Source organism: Giraffa tippelskirchi, chromosome 11 (assembly GCF_054371585.1).
Source record: "Giraffa tippelskirchi isolate mGirTip1 chromosome 11, T2T-mGirTip1v1.2.pri, whole genome shotgun sequence".
NCBI classification, from domain to species: domain Eukaryota; kingdom Metazoa; phylum Chordata; class Mammalia; order Artiodactyla; family Giraffidae; genus Giraffa; species Giraffa tippelskirchi.
Genome location: NC_137285.1, coordinates 16,479,070 through 16,494,502, shown reverse-complemented (window position 1 = coordinate 16,494,502; position 15,433 = coordinate 16,479,070). Strand labels below are relative to the sequence as shown.

General features: G+C 44.9%; 1 protein-coding gene across 26 annotated transcripts in view; it reads right to left on the bottom strand.

Moving 5' to 3' along the window:
* CCDC60 (coiled-coil domain containing 60) overlaps window positions 1–15,433 on the bottom strand; it is a 165,002-nt gene that overhangs the window by 50,293 nt on the left and 99,276 nt on the right. The gene's annotated exons all lie outside the window — the stretch shown is intronic.

Here is a 15,433-nt window from a genome sequence, read left to right as displayed (position 1 = left end):
ACATGTGGAATTTGAGTTCCATACACATATGTCACTGGAAGGTCACTGGCAATCTTTTCCTAAGTGTAGACCCTGCTTCTCAGCTCGTAAACTTTTCTGAATTTCTATGCTACATGCCACATTCTTAATCTCTAAAATGGGGTTAATCATAGCATCTATCCCATAGGAACATTTTGAAATTTTCACAAAAATTTGGCAGGCAAGGATCAGGTGTCATCTGTCCAGCCACATTCTTGTCACAGCAAAATAATCTCTCAGGTTCCTCATACATAAAACTGTGCAAAACCAAATGACTGTGTACCTGGTGGAACACAGTGAAGCCAGATTATACAAAACTGGCCCTGAATTGTCCATTTGGGCTTTTAAGTTTAGGGATGCAAGCAGTTGATGTGAGGTGGAATTCGTATTTGAAACAAAAATGCTCCTCTGTTTCACTTTCAAGCTTCTGAATCCACTCATCAAAGAGCACCTTGAGATTGCCAGATAAGCTGATAGAAAAACCGTAACCATGTGCAACCCCTCAATTCCACAAAAGAGGATTTTCTTGATGTGGCACAAACAAAGCAAATGCAGAGCTAATCTGGGAGCTGGGGCTGGCATGACAGCAACCGCTATTTCATGATTATGTTACTTCATGGAGCCTCTTTGCTCAGAATTTGGTTCAGAGGTCAAGGCTGTCATCATACACACAGCACAAAGGTATAGAATGACACAACTCACGTTGTGAGACTTTCTGGGCAGAGCGGGGGTGGCTCCAAAGCAGGTCTGTGGCCACCTGGGAGAGCAGGACCAGGGTGGGGGTGGTGGGCGGGGAGGGCTGGCTTGGGGTTCTGGGGGAGTGGGGCTGGGGTGAGGGGTCCTTTGTTTGTGTGGGGACTGAACTTCTCTCCAGCAACAAACAAGGAGCACCTTGGGTTTCTTATTAGCTCACCCTGATGTGGGCCAGAGGGAAGGGAGGTTGGGCAGCTCAAAAGCTGTCAACGGTCACACAATGAAGTCAGAAGAATGGAAGAAGATGGTGGAGAGTAAGATGGGGAGATCACCTGCCTCCCCACAAATACATCAAAAACTCATCAGAATATGGAACAGCTCCTACAGAACCACTTCTAAATGACAGCTCAAGACCCCAGACCTCCAAAAAGGCAAGCCAATCTCCTTAGAACGAGAAACCAAAGCAATAATGTAAAGCAATTATCCTTCAATCGGAAATAAATTTTAAAACAATGAAGTCAGACTCGTCATAGCATTAATTCACACCCAGTTTCAAATGTGTGTGTTTGCCTAAACAGCTGCATCATTATTAACCATTCAACAAAGATGTACTGAATACCCACTGTGCACCAGGAGCTACTCTAGGTGCTGAGATTCAGCAGCAAACAAAACAGCTCACAGCATCCTGGTCCTCACAAAGCTCCTATTTCAGGGGGTGGAGACAGACACGAAACAAAGCAGTGAACTGTAGGTGACACGCTAAGTACTGGGAGGAGCATGAAGCAGGGACCCGGGAGAGTGAGAGACAGGGCTGGCGGAAGGGTTAGTGCCATTTTGAACTCATGGTCAGTGAAGGCCTGGATGCTTCTGCGGCCAAGGCATGCCAAAGATGGCCAGGATGCCACCAGAAGCTAGGAAAGCAGCATGGAACAGTTTCTCTCTCAGGAGTCAGAAGGAACCCACCCTGCTGATACCTTGATCTTCCACTTCTAGCCTCCAGAACTGTGAGCCAACACATTTCTGTTGTTTAAGCCACCCAATTTGTAATACTTTGTTATGGTAGCCCTAGCACACTAAGTATAGTATGATCAAATATTTAAGCCTACACGGGGAACAGCCCAACTCTTTGTTTTCTTTGACTGCTAAGGTTAACAAAATTCTTATAAATTTTATAATAAGTGACAGGCTGATGGTCCATGCCACAGCAAATAAAAGGGGCTTGAGTATTATGTGCCAAGCCCTGAGCTGACACCTATTTTGCCTCAGAGTCTGTGCTAGGCAGTTACAATGTGTCAAGTTCTGTTCAAGCACTGGCTTTACAAAGAAGGACACATCTTCAAAGAATTCACAGACTCCACCTCTACATCTAAGCTACCTTATTTCTACAAAAGTAGAGATTAAGAGTTTGGCAAGAAATTTATTTGACTTATTTATGCCCTTATTCCAAAAAGGATTTGGGGCAGACAGTTTAAAAAGTGAGAAGGGCAGGAGACGTGATGAATAAGAAAACAAGGTCAGGTAAGACAAGTATCAAATCTCATGACATACAAGCTAGTGCACAGATTTGGCCCTGAGCATCCTAGAAGCCAATGCCAAGAGGGAAACACAATCCCTCATGTGATTCCTAATGACCATGAAATGTCGAAAAGCTGTTTGTGTAATGCCTAGCCATTCCAGGTGGAAGAGGAAGAGATTTCTTTCAAGGATCTGAATACGGAGGACACTGAAAAGCCAAGTCTGCGACACACCTCTGGATGTGGGTATTGAATGCCTGTCTTACTGGTGAACTCACAGAAGAGACTAGGGGAGTTGGTGGTGGCCAGTTTGAGGAACCTAGCAAGTTTTCTGGTAGAATTGCAGCTTCTGTCAAGCAAGGCAGCCAGACTCCCAGCTGTTAGATCCTCCGGAAAGAACTGGTTGAGAGATGAACAGAGGTGGCTGGGGGCAGTGTGTGTGTGTGTGTGTGTGTGTGTGTGTGTCGGTGGGGGGGTGGTGTCTGGGCCCTCAGGTCAGACCCACCAGCCTATTCTGGGAACTTCAGGACTGCGGGATGTTCATTCCACGTGCTGTGAAGTGCGCCCCTGGTACTGTGGAAGTCCATTTAAAACTGCTTAATATTTTATCAAATTCTTGTTTAATTCCCTTGCATGTTCCCTCTATTTTCTTCATCATTATTGCTGATTACCAGGCTATTTGCGGGAAGGGAGGTATTTGCAGGGAAGAGCAGTTTCTGCCTTTAAGTCCACTCACCCAGTGCCTTCTGCTCATTGCTTCCCACAATGTAAAACTCCCCCAGCTAACATTGCAAGAGGAACGATGGAGAGGCAAATAATTAACTGCATCAGGCAAGCAGAGGAAGAAGCAGATTATAGAATGGAAAGTTTCCTCCACCCAAAGCCACTTCCTCTTCACTGATGCAGTGGAGGTTTTTACATTTAAGGGACATATGTTCTCTGTACGGGAGTCTGTGTGAGCTGATGAATTAAAAATGTGCAGTATGACAATAGGAATAGTCTCCTGGGTCTCAGCTGAGTCACACTGAAGGGGTGGGTTACCCTCCAAGCACCTTCCGACCTGAGAGCCAGTGGATGCGGTGCTGAGGCTTGGAGGGCAGCCTCTGGATGGAGTCTCTGCTCAGGCAGATTTTAAAGTTCTCTGAACCACACTCTCTCCACCTCCAAATGAGGAAAAAAGTCATTCTTGCCTCCAAGGGCTGCTGGGAGGGTTAGATGAAACAGCGGATGTTAAGAGCTTAGCGTAGTGTCTGGTACCTAGCACTCAATGATTGGGCACTATGATTACTACTGTCAACTCATTGAGCAGTCCTGAGAGGATGATGTGATCTGCAGTTAAGAAAACAGAAGGAAGAGGTTAAGTGAACAATGAAGGTTAAGTGACTGGAAAGTAGCAAGCAAGGGTTGGGAGGCCCCAGGGCTGATTCCGGGGTTTCTCTCTCCACCTGAATATGCTGCAAACACCAGACTATTCAGTAGGAAGCTTTAAAGCTTCAAGTTTCTGTATCTCTGGGCTGTTCTTATTGCACAGGGTTCACCTCTAGGCCCTCAGAAGAGAAACTGGTGGCTTACCCGTTCCTTCTTTAGGCCATGTTTTATCCAATCCCAGTCACCACCTGCAGCAGATTAGGTCATCATTCACCGGACACTCCCTCCGTCCCCTTTCCCCGCTTCACTACATTCAGGGGTGGAATGTACACTCAGCATCCTGATTTTTGAGCTTCACCATGTGACTTCTTTGGCCAATGGGATGTTAGCAGGTATGACTTGAACAGAAGCTTGAAATAAGCTTGCTCAGTTGGGTCCATGACAAGAACAAAACCCACTATTTCGTTGACCCCAGAAGAATAAAAAAGTCATGGAACAGATCTGAACAAGCTGATCTCAACCTAAGTCAGCCAAATCCCAGTTATCCCACAGATGCATGAGCAAGGAAGAAATACTTACTGAAAATCCCTGAGTTTCAGGGTAGCTTGTTACACAGTATTGTGGTGAAAATAGCTGACAGATATATCATTTGTTTTAAGACATGACATTATTTTATGAACCACAAAGAAGGAAAAACCCATGCCAAGTCAATTAAGACATGACCGTATGTTGTATTTCCAGTACAGAGATGTTAAAATGTGAAAAATGTGCCTATTAGATATGACAAAATAAGGCATTGAGAAAATAATGCCTCAGACCTGAGAAGAGATGATGTGTGTTTAACAGGAGGCTTCCTGTGTGCTGTTTTTGATCTGTCATGAATCCTCTGTTCCTTATTAATTCCTGAATATTCAGGAACTAAGAGGAGTGGCAAGCCGTTTCCGAGATTTTTCCATACGGGGAAAAGTAACTATTTACAACCCTCTTCCTTTTTATGAACCATATGGTAAAAGTGATTATTTACAACCCTCTTTCTTTGATATGGATTGTCTTCTAGATTTATGATTTGTTTCCTTGGTAATTTGTAAGTCTGGTCTTGTGATCTTTATCTTTGCTGAAAAGCTACCTTGCAAAACAGTATATATACTCACACTATGTTGAATAAAGCACCCTTGTTTCATCAGAGCTTGGGTCCCCGTGTCTTTCTTTTTCTTTCTTTCTCTCTCTCTCTCTCCCCCTCAGGCTAATTCTCTGGAGCGTGGAAACCCGCTGAGCTCACTTTCTTGCCCGGGCTTTCAAGACCTCCACGAGAGGGCGCCCTGTGCCTACGTCAAGCAGCACAAACCTTGTGTCGAAGGTTTTATTGGTTCTCTGCAGAAACCAGGGAATATCAGCCTCTTTCTCTCTTTTACTTTCTTATCGTCAACTCCGGACCACCAGGTTCCGGTCCATTAAAGGACTTCAACAGATATGGAACAGAACTTGGGGCATAAGGTAATTAACAGCCCCCCCAGAGAAGTATCTGTTGATAGCATATCTGATAAGCTGAGCAATTTTCTGGTATTTTCTATGAGATCAAGAGTCCTTTCTGGTTGTTAGATTTACCCACACATCTGGCCCATCAGCCTTGTAACACAACTGTTAATCTTTACCGAGCCATTGCACCCTTGAGTGATGTTATCTAGCTTCTTGCTACTCAAAGTGTGGTCCCTGGACCAGCAGCATCAGCAACACCCAGGAGCTTGTTAGAAAGGCAGAATCTTGGATGTCCCCCCTCAGACCTCTTGAATGGGGGTCCGCATTTTCACAGTACCCCTAGATGACTCATATACACATAGAAGTTTGAGGCGCACTGGTTTAGCTGTCCTATTCCTTTTATTAAAAAAAACAAAAAAACTCTTGCAGAAAGAAATCTTCAAACTGGCTTTATTAGAAGCCTGATTCCCTTGGTACAAGTTTGAAATAAAACTTTGACCCACACTAGCAGTCAATTCATCTCAGTAAGTTCTTCAAGCATAGTTGTGGCAGCCATTTCTCACTCTCTGAGGGCACTCTGCTCTCCTGAGTCTCCCATTACCTGAATCAGCCTCCATCCCCAGGGCCTTGACGAAACTGATGGTCATCTAAAACAGACAGCCTCTGTTCTTTTCTCAGGGGCCTGGCAGGAAGCTATGGAGTATTGGAGAGTTAGGAGGCAGGGAGAGAAACTCACGTTTAACCTTTCTATTATGGGGGGCATGGGATTAACCACTGCAAATCTCTTTGTTAAAAATCAACAGCCCAGATGTACTTAAAAAAAAAAAAAAACAAAACCCAACTTTTAATGGTGTTATGGCTCTGCATCCAGCTGGTTTTCACTCACATTTTCTGTCTCTGCCTGCAAGAAATATAGGGCTATAAAGCCAGGAGAGCTTCGACGGGGAAGGCGGAATGACATTAAGATGAACAAACACTCTTGGCAATCTGATTTTAGGAATGTCCTGCTCTCCCAGAAGGGAACTGCCTACGTGGGAAATTTTCACTTAACAAATTTTACTGTTTTCAAATAATAGCAAATAAATCAGTTTCTTCCCAGCTTGTGGAGGCTGAAAGCTTGGAGAGCCCACTTCATCTGGCTGGCTCACGTCTTGCTTTGTCAGCCCACCCAGACAGATCGATTTCAGAGGAGGACAGGGCAAACATGATGGAATGGAGGGATCTGAAACACGGTCCTTAAATTCTTGAATTTTGAGGCAACCCCTGCAGGCAAATTAATAATGCAGCCCCAGTTCAAATGTGGCCGAGCAAATATTTTGCATTTAAATTCCCGCATTAGAATGCCCTGTTTATACAATAACTTAATAAATCTAGCCTGGCTGCCAAATTGACAAGAAGGTGAGAATCATTCATTAAAATGCAAATGCAATTGAGACGAAATTTGGAATACATTTATTACTGTAATTGAACTTCAGTCAACTGTAGTCACAACACAGATTTTGAACTACCTTTCAGACAAAAGGACGTGTTGTATTATCAACAACCCCCCCCCCAAGTTAATATCTTTGTCAGCATGCAAATTAGAGCCAATTCCTGAGCGCTAGTGATTTGCAATGGAGGATTTCACTCTTCTTTACCGGACAAGATTGCCAGAAAAAAAGGTCAATTGCGTACACAAAAGATTGCTCTGGTAGCTATTGTGTACACAGCAAATTGATTGCAAACATATTCTGAGTGCTTACTGCAACCACGCTCTTATTAAATCACATCTGAACATCTCTTTACAGGCCCTGGGTCATTTGCTAATTGTAATGCCTAACAATGGGAGATTTGCCAAGTTAGGATTGCATCTCTGAGATCAGAAGTTTCAGATGGATTTCTCTCCTTTCTGAATGACTCAGCCCAAAAAGGAGAGCCGGTTCAAGGGTTCCTTTTAATCAGATGGCAGAAAGATGCTACTGAGGCTGTGATAAAGACACTGAAGAACTGACTCACAATTAGAGAAGCAGCTTTATCTGCTTCGGGTTTTGTTCTCTCTGGCTCCTTTGTGAAATTTACGTGGCATTTCTGAGGTCTGGGTGAACAGCGCACGTGCACCTGGCAGATGTTGTTTGAGCTGGAAGAAGACACAGCCTAGAGTTTTTCTTTGGACACAGGTAAGTATGCTATTCAGGAGTCCTTACAGCGGCAAAATGCAATTCATTTCACTTGTGAAATGGAGTGACTGCTTTTGTCTGCTTCACCCTCTTCATCATTAACTGACCACAAAGTGATATCAACTACTTCCTAAATGTCACTAGACTGACTTCTTGTTGCTACCACCCTAGCTGGAAACCATCATTCATTGCCTCTATTCCTCTGAGTAGCTTCCTATCTCATCTTTCTCCTCCTCAATCCATTGTCCACCTTGCTGTCACAGGGCTCTTCTGAAAGGCAGATTCATTCCCATCAGAGTGTTTCAAACCCTTCAATGGCTTCCCACTGCTCTCAGGATGAAGTCCAGACTCTTCCCCATGGCAATCAGGTCCTCTAAGATCTCTGACCACTCACCCAGTCATTCATTTGTATCTCTCCACCCCTCAGAATTCTATGATTTTGCCCCTTCCTGCAGCACTTCCTCCCCTTCTTCACTTGCTGATTCTAAGATCTGGGAGAAACTGTCAGCTGTTGACCAACCAATACTGCTGCTTCCTCCCTGCTTCAAGTCCAGGCTAGAACAAGTGCCTCCTCTGCGCCCCCACAGCTCCCCGTGCCTATGTGCTCCCATTGTTGCACTTGCCATGTTATATGTTCAATTGCCTATTTCCTTGTCTGCTTTTCCTATTAGACTGCAAACTCCTTGAAGACAGTGCCTGACAAAGAGTAGGCAGTCAGCATTTGCTGGTTTTCTTTCCCTACCTCTTGTCCTTTCTCCCACAGGCAGGAAGTGCCAATATCCATTTCCTGAGCTTCCTTGGAAACAGACCAAGTTATCTTGGATATCAAATACCTAGATAAAAAGTCATCAAAACAAAACAACAACAAATAAAACTGCTTCTTCCAGCTCTCCTGGAGATAGGACAAACCAATGATATACAAGAGGAGATCACTGGGAGGAACTTCTAGGAAAACTTGACAAAGGAAGTTAACCCAGCAGGGTGGCATTTGCCCTTCGGTCCCTTTTTCCTCTCTTCTTTCCTGCTGCCTGGAACTTAGCCACAATGGTTGCAGTGCCAGTAGCCATTGTATGAGCATGAGGAAACCCTGCAGATAGATGCAAACACTAAGGATAGAGGATTAAAAGACAGAAGGAATCTGGGTCCTGGATGACCAGTGCATCTTCCACAAGGTAAACGTCTCAGGACTTCCCTGGGGGTCCAGTGGCTAAGACTCTGCCCTCCCAATGCAAGGGGCTCAGGTTCTATCCCTGGTCAGGGAATTAGCTGCACATTAGCACGTGAACTAAGAGTTCATGTGCCACAAGTAAAGGTGCCAGAACTGAAAGATCCTGCGTGCTGTAACAAAGACGGAAGATCCCTCATGCCACAATTAATACCCGGCACAGACAAATAAATAAAACAAAATAAAAAATAACACCAAGCCAAAACAAAAAAAAAACCTCTTTTATGTGACGGAAGTAAGACTTTGCCTTACTTAAGTCATGGTAATTTCAGGGCTCATCTCACATGCTAGTAAAGTAATGCTTAAAATTCTCCAAGCCAGGCTTCAGCAATATGTGAACCGTGAACTTCCAGATGTTCAAGCTGGTTTTAGAAAAGGCAGAGGAACCAGAGATCAAATTGCCAATATCCGCTGGATCATCGAAAAAGCAAGAGAGTTCCAGAAAAACATCTATTTCTGCTTTATTGACTATGCCAAAGCCATTGACTGTGTGGATCACAATAAACTGTGGAAAATTCTGAAAGAGATGGGAATACCAGACCATCTGACCTGTCTCTTGAGAAACCTGTATGCAGGTCAGGAAGCAACAGTTAGAACTGGACATGGAACAACAGACTGGTTCCAAATAGGAAAAGGAGTACGTCAAGGCTGTATATTGTCACCCTGCTTATTTAACTTATATGCAGACTATGTCATGAGAAATGCTGGGCTGGAAGAAAACACAAGCTGGAATCAAGACTGCCGGGAGAAATATCAATAACCTCAGATATGCGGAAGACACCACCCTTATGGCAGAAAGTGAAGAAGAACTAAAGAGCCTCTTGATGAAGGTGAAAGAGGAGAGTGAAAATGTTGGCTTAAAGCTCAACGTTCAGAAAACTAAGATCATGGCATCTGGTCCCATCACTTCATGGGAAATAGATGGGGAAACAGTGGAAACAGTGTCAGACTTTATTTTTTGGGGCTCCAGAATCACTGCTGATGGTGACTGCAGCCATGAAATTAAAAGACACTTACTCCTTGGAAGGAAGGTTATGGCCAACCTAGATAGCATATTGAAAAGCAGAGACATTACTTTGCCAACAAAAGTCTGTCTAGTCAAGGCTATGGTTTTTCCAGTGGTCATGTATGGATGTGAGAGTTGGACGGTGAAGAAAGCTGAGCGCTGAAGAATTGATGCTTTTGAACTGTGGTGTTGGAGAAGACTCTTGAGAGTCCCTTGGACTGCAAGGAGATCCAACCAGTCCATCCTAAAAGAGATCAATCCTGGGTGTTCATTGGAAGGTCTGATGTTGAAGCTGAAACTCCAATACTTTGGCCACCTCATGCGAAGGGTTGACTCATTGGAAAAGACCCTGATGCTGGGTAGGATTGGGGGCGGGAGGAGAAGGGGACGACAGAGGATGAGATGGTTGGATGGCATCACCGACTTGATGGACATGGGTTTGAGTAGACTCCGGGAGTTGGTGATGGACAGAGAGGCCTGGCGTGCTGCAATTCATGGGGTCGCAAAGAGTCGGACACGACTGAGCGACTGAACTGAACTAAACTGAATTTCAGGGCTCTGTTTGCCCTGCAGTTGAATATAGTCTGCAAATGACAATCTCTGTCTCTGTTTCTCTGTCTCTTTTTTTCTTTGGCTAAACTGTCATGATTATTACATTGAAAACGCAGTCATCTTGGCTAAATCACTGGCCATACACTAGAGAGTGATATTAGGAAGGATTAGTCTGGATCATGGGAAAGAGGCAAAGAAACTTAGAAGCATGAAACTGCCAAGAGAGGTAGGTCTGGGATCGTCTCCACGGAGTGTGTCTGAACAGCTGGGAAATGCGTAACAGGAGGGTCTGAGCCCGGAAGGAATGAGGGCTGGGGGCCCCAGCGAGTGGCTGCAGTTGGAGAGAAGCAGGTACTGCCTGGGGCACTGGGAGGCAGTGCACAAGGATGGCTTGAGGGACACTGAGCTGAGCTCTCATGGGCAATTCTCTCCTTGCACCCACACAGCATCCCTAGGAAGGAAGTATTCTTGTCTCCATCTTGCTCATGAGGAAATCATGGCTCAAAGAGGTTAAGTAGTAGTCTGACCAGAGATTAGTTATTGGTAGAGCTGGAATTTAAACCCAGGTAGCCTGATTTCAAAGTGTTGCAAGAGGAAAACACACTAGTTTTTTAGAAAAAGTCTCTCTGGGTTTAATTGGTCATCGCTTCCTTGTCACTAAAGGTCTGTGACTCAGGGTGAGTCAGTTTTTCCTCTGTCTGATTCACTCTGCTCACCTCTAACATGGGGATAAATGGATACCCTCTTAGGACATTGCTGAAATGAGAGGCACTTAGCATATTGCCTGGCACATAGGAGACCTTCAATGAACAGTACATGTGTGCTAAGTCACTTCAATCGTGTCCAGCTCTTTGTGACCCTCTGGACTGTACCTGCCAGGCTCCTCTGTCTGTGGGATTCTCCAGACAAGAACACGGGAGTTGGCTTCCATGCCCTCCTCCAGGGGATCTTTCCCACTCAGGGATCAAACCTGCATCTCCTGTGGCTCCTGCATTGCAGGCAGATTCTTTACCACTGTGCCACCGGGGAAGCCCCTCAATAAATGGTAACAACCATCATTTTCATCATCATCATTATCATTATCTCCATGAAGCTATAAATGACTGCTGTTATAACTCTTTTGCTTTTGCACACAGCCAGGACGGTGGTTTGGCTCCAAGCTCCCACAGGCTTCTGGAAAGTGGTACTTGGTTCAAGTGTCAAGCTTAGGGGTTTCTCTTCTCCGAGAGTGGAAGCAAGAACAGTCTAATTAGACCGCAATTATTAATATTTTGAGATTTGGTCAACTGCATTATGCAGTAATTTATAAAGGTCTATGAATCTACTGTATGTGGTAGTGGTAGGATCAACGCTTCGTTATCATGTTAAGTGATGAAATTTATTAAGCTAAATGGCCAGAAAGTTAACCTCTGCTCTACAGAATAAGAAATGACATGCAGAGACCTAATTGCTTCAAATGTTTTGTTTTTTTTTTTCTGGGTTCTTTCTTTACATAATCTCTGTCTCAGACCTTCACTAAAGAAAATGAAGAACGCAGGAAAGGAGGACGAGGAGGTAAACGAGGAGGAGCAAGAGATGGAAAGAATATAAGGAACCGACATCCAGCCTCGTAGATGTTTTAAAGGGAAATGATGCTGAAGACAGTGGATTATAATCAGGCTGATAGGTGTAGCCGAAATGCTTCTCTAGTGGCTCAGATGGTAAAGAATCTGCCTACAACGCTGGAGACCTGGGTTCAATCCTTGGGTCGGGAAGATCCCCTGGAGAAGGGAATGGCAACATACTTCAGTATTCTTGCCTGGAGAATCCCATGGACAGAGGAGCCTGGTGGGTTACAGTCCATGGGGTCACAAAGAGCTGGACAAGACTGAGTGACTAACACTTTTGACACTTTCAGGAAGCCAGGTTCTAATTCTACTGACAACTGGCTGTATGATTTAGGCAGAATAATTAACCACTCTGTTCAATTACTATAATTTAGGGATAACTATCACCACCATTGCCTCTATCACCACCACCATCACCACTAGAACATGAATAATTACCAAGTGCCAATAACTACTAAAAATGCTTTACAATTACTAATCTAGCTATTAGCAACTTGTATTATCAACCCCACCTCACAGTGAGGAACTGAAGTACAGAGAGGTTCCCTGACTTATGCAAGGTCACCCAGGTGGGGTGCAGGGGAGTCTGTACTAGTATCTAGGCCTGAGCCTGTCTTCCTCATCTATTTTTAAAGATAATATTATCCGATCTGTGAAAGATGAAAAGTGAGGAAGTAGATGTGAAAGCATTTTTAAAAAGTCACAGCACAATTTGTACAACGAAGTACAGTTGTAAATTAGATACTCAAAACTGCCTTATAAAGAGGAGGATTGGGCCTCACCATCCCATCACACTATGGCTAATTGCCAAGGCCACAGTCAAAAAAATCAAGTCCTCTCATGGATGCAGGGTACACACACAGGTGAGCTGGTGATGAGTAAATTAAGATGCAAAAAAAGCTGTATCTCTGTGAATCTCCCTCTTCTCAACCCTCTGCGCCTTTCTCAGGAACTGAAAAAAGCACCTTAGGCACCACTCAAGGAACTGAAAAAGGCATGAAATGTTTAGCTGGGGGTTTGGAGTCCAAAAGTCTTGGTCATGTAACGACCATAGCATTTCTGCCTCTTAGCCCCGCACCTTGATGTTCTGGTCCTTCACCAGGTACCAGACTCAGGTTCCTCAATGTGAAGATGCACATCCTGAGAAGAGAGCACCACTCCCCCGGCTGTTCTCACAGCTCCCCTCCATCTGGGCTGGTTCCACCCTGCTTTGTTCCAGGGCTGGACCCCCTCCACGGGGCTAAGTAACAAAAGGTTTCCATCCTGACTGCCGTGCCCTCAAATCATTATCTTTTCCTGCCATTTCCTCTTCACTGGCCTCCTTACCTTGGACCACTTGCCACCTTCCCGCCCCCCCACCCCACCCCAGTGCTTTGCAATGTTGCACATTGTCTCTGGGCTTCCTAGTCCTAGCCCAGCCTTCAGGGCTCTGCGTGAGCTGGATTTGTCCCACCCTCTGAGCCTCTTTCCCTGATAGTTCAGCTGGTAAAGAATCCACCTACAATGCAGGAGACCCCAGTTTGATTCCTGGCTCGGGAAGATCCACTGGAGATGGGATAGGCTACCCACTCCAGTGTTCTTGGGCTTCCCTTGTGGCTCAGCTGGTAAAGAATCTGCCCACAATACAAGAAACCAGGCTTTGATCCCTGGGTTGGGAAGATCCCCTGGAGAAGGGAATGGCTACCCACTCTAGTATTCTGGCCTGGAGAATTCCATGGACTGTATAGTTCATGGGGTTGCAAAGAGTCAGATATGACTGAGAGACTTTCACTGAGCCTCTTTCTTGCCGCCTGATGCTCTAGCAACGTCATCATGCAACCTTTGTCCCTCTGCTTGCAATGCCCTTTCTTCTTCCTCATCTGGCTAACTTCTACTCAATCTTTAGAACTTACTCAGGTATAAACCCCACCCTGTGCGGAAGTTGCCTCCACTTTTCCCAGGCATCTCTGGTGGGTGCGGCCCTCAACAGCCTGTTGACTTGTTTCTGGTTGTATACACCCTCTTCCCACCCCCACCACCAGATGGAGCGCCTGTAAGGTAGGGACAATTTCCAAGTCTTTTCTGTGTCCTTGGAACCAGCACATGGGGAGTCCTCAGAAAAATGCTTGTTGCCTAAATAGCTAACCGCTTGAAATTCTTGCATCTCAAATCTGAATTAAACACATGCCTCCTTTTGGGTACGTAACAATGGTGCCACTCTATCTGATGTGAGGCGTTCACATTTCTCTCTGGATGGAGCAGGTGTGCAGAACCGTCTGTGCAGAAGCTGATTCATCCAAACAGGACAGAGATAAATGGATGCCTTTGAGGTTTTTTTCTTTTTTTTTCCAACTAGGAACTAGAATATAGCAAGTGGTGTTCTGGAAGAAGTGATCAAATGAAATATCCATCTGTGTGCCTCTCAGAAAAGTTATTTCTTTAGCTTGCACTGTGGTCCCTGACCTACCTTGTGCCCAATGACTCCAAGAGGTGCTGAATCCCTGCCAAAGGAACACAGATCCAGCCCTTAATACCAGGTTACACAGTAGGCACACATTGTGCTTTGGTCGATGGCACAAGTTAATGGACTTTGAAAGCTTTTGTAAGCTCACAGTTCACACACACACACACCCTTGTTCACACACCATCCTCTTCCCAAATCCATTTCAGACGTTACAAACATCATGAAATGCAAACAGTGACAGCAATCTAATGGCTATTTTGTCTGAGGATGCTCAGCAAGGCTGCCATCCCTCTGACTCCTTTGTGGTTAAAAGGTGCCTTGCCCCAGGGCTACTCTTCAGTTAATGTGAGTCAGCATTTGCATGAGAGATGTATGCAACTCTTCTGGAAGAAGAAGAATAAAATCCCACCAAGGGTCATAAAACTGTTCCACATGCATCCTGATTAGGGTGATTTCTGGAAGGGAGCAGGAGCCCCCATGGGTCCGGTTTCTAGGCAACTGCTATCAGGAGTCCTAAACCTCACAGGGAAGGGAAGATGGGCAAGCAGGCCCTGTGAAGGGGTGTAGTGTGCTCTTCATGATGCCCTCACTTCCCTGACCCCCATTTTGTCTATTTACCCCAACATATTTAGAAGCAAATTAGAGCCTGGAGGGGATGTGGAAGAAGCTAACTATCCTTGAGTACAAAAACTCTGGGGAGGACTTAGACTTGAAAAATTATCCTCATGATAGCCATTGCCTACAGAGCACTTTCTGAGTATCAGGCAGGGCCCCAAGGCCTCACATCTATTCAGTTCAGTTCAGTTCAGTTCAGTCGCTCAGTCATGTCCGATTCTTTGTGACCCCATGAACCGCAGCATGCCAGGCCTCCCTGTCCATCACCAACTCCCGGAGTCCACCCAAACCTATGTCCATTGAGTCGGTGATGCCTCACATGTATTATCTCCTTTAATCCCTATAAGAGCCCTGCAAGGCAGGTACTATAGTTTCAAAGTTGGAGAAACTGAGGTTCACAGAATTGAAGCTGCCTGCCTAGAGTCACACACAATGAGAAGGTAACAAAGCCAGGATTTTCACTCTGGTCTGTCTGAATCCAGAAGTCATTATCATTTTTTTTTTAGTATAGTTGATCTACAATTTTATATTAGTCTCAGGTGTCAACACAGTGACTCAAAAGTTTTATGGATTATACTCCATTTAAAATTATTATACGGAGAAGGAAAGGGCAACCCACCCCAGTATTCTTGCCTGGGAAATACCATGGACAGAGGAGCCTAGCAGGCTACGGACATGACTTAATGAATAAACAGTAACAAAATCTAAAATATGTAGACAAGTTATGAAAATAGCTAAATATAGGTCTAGATTATTGGAA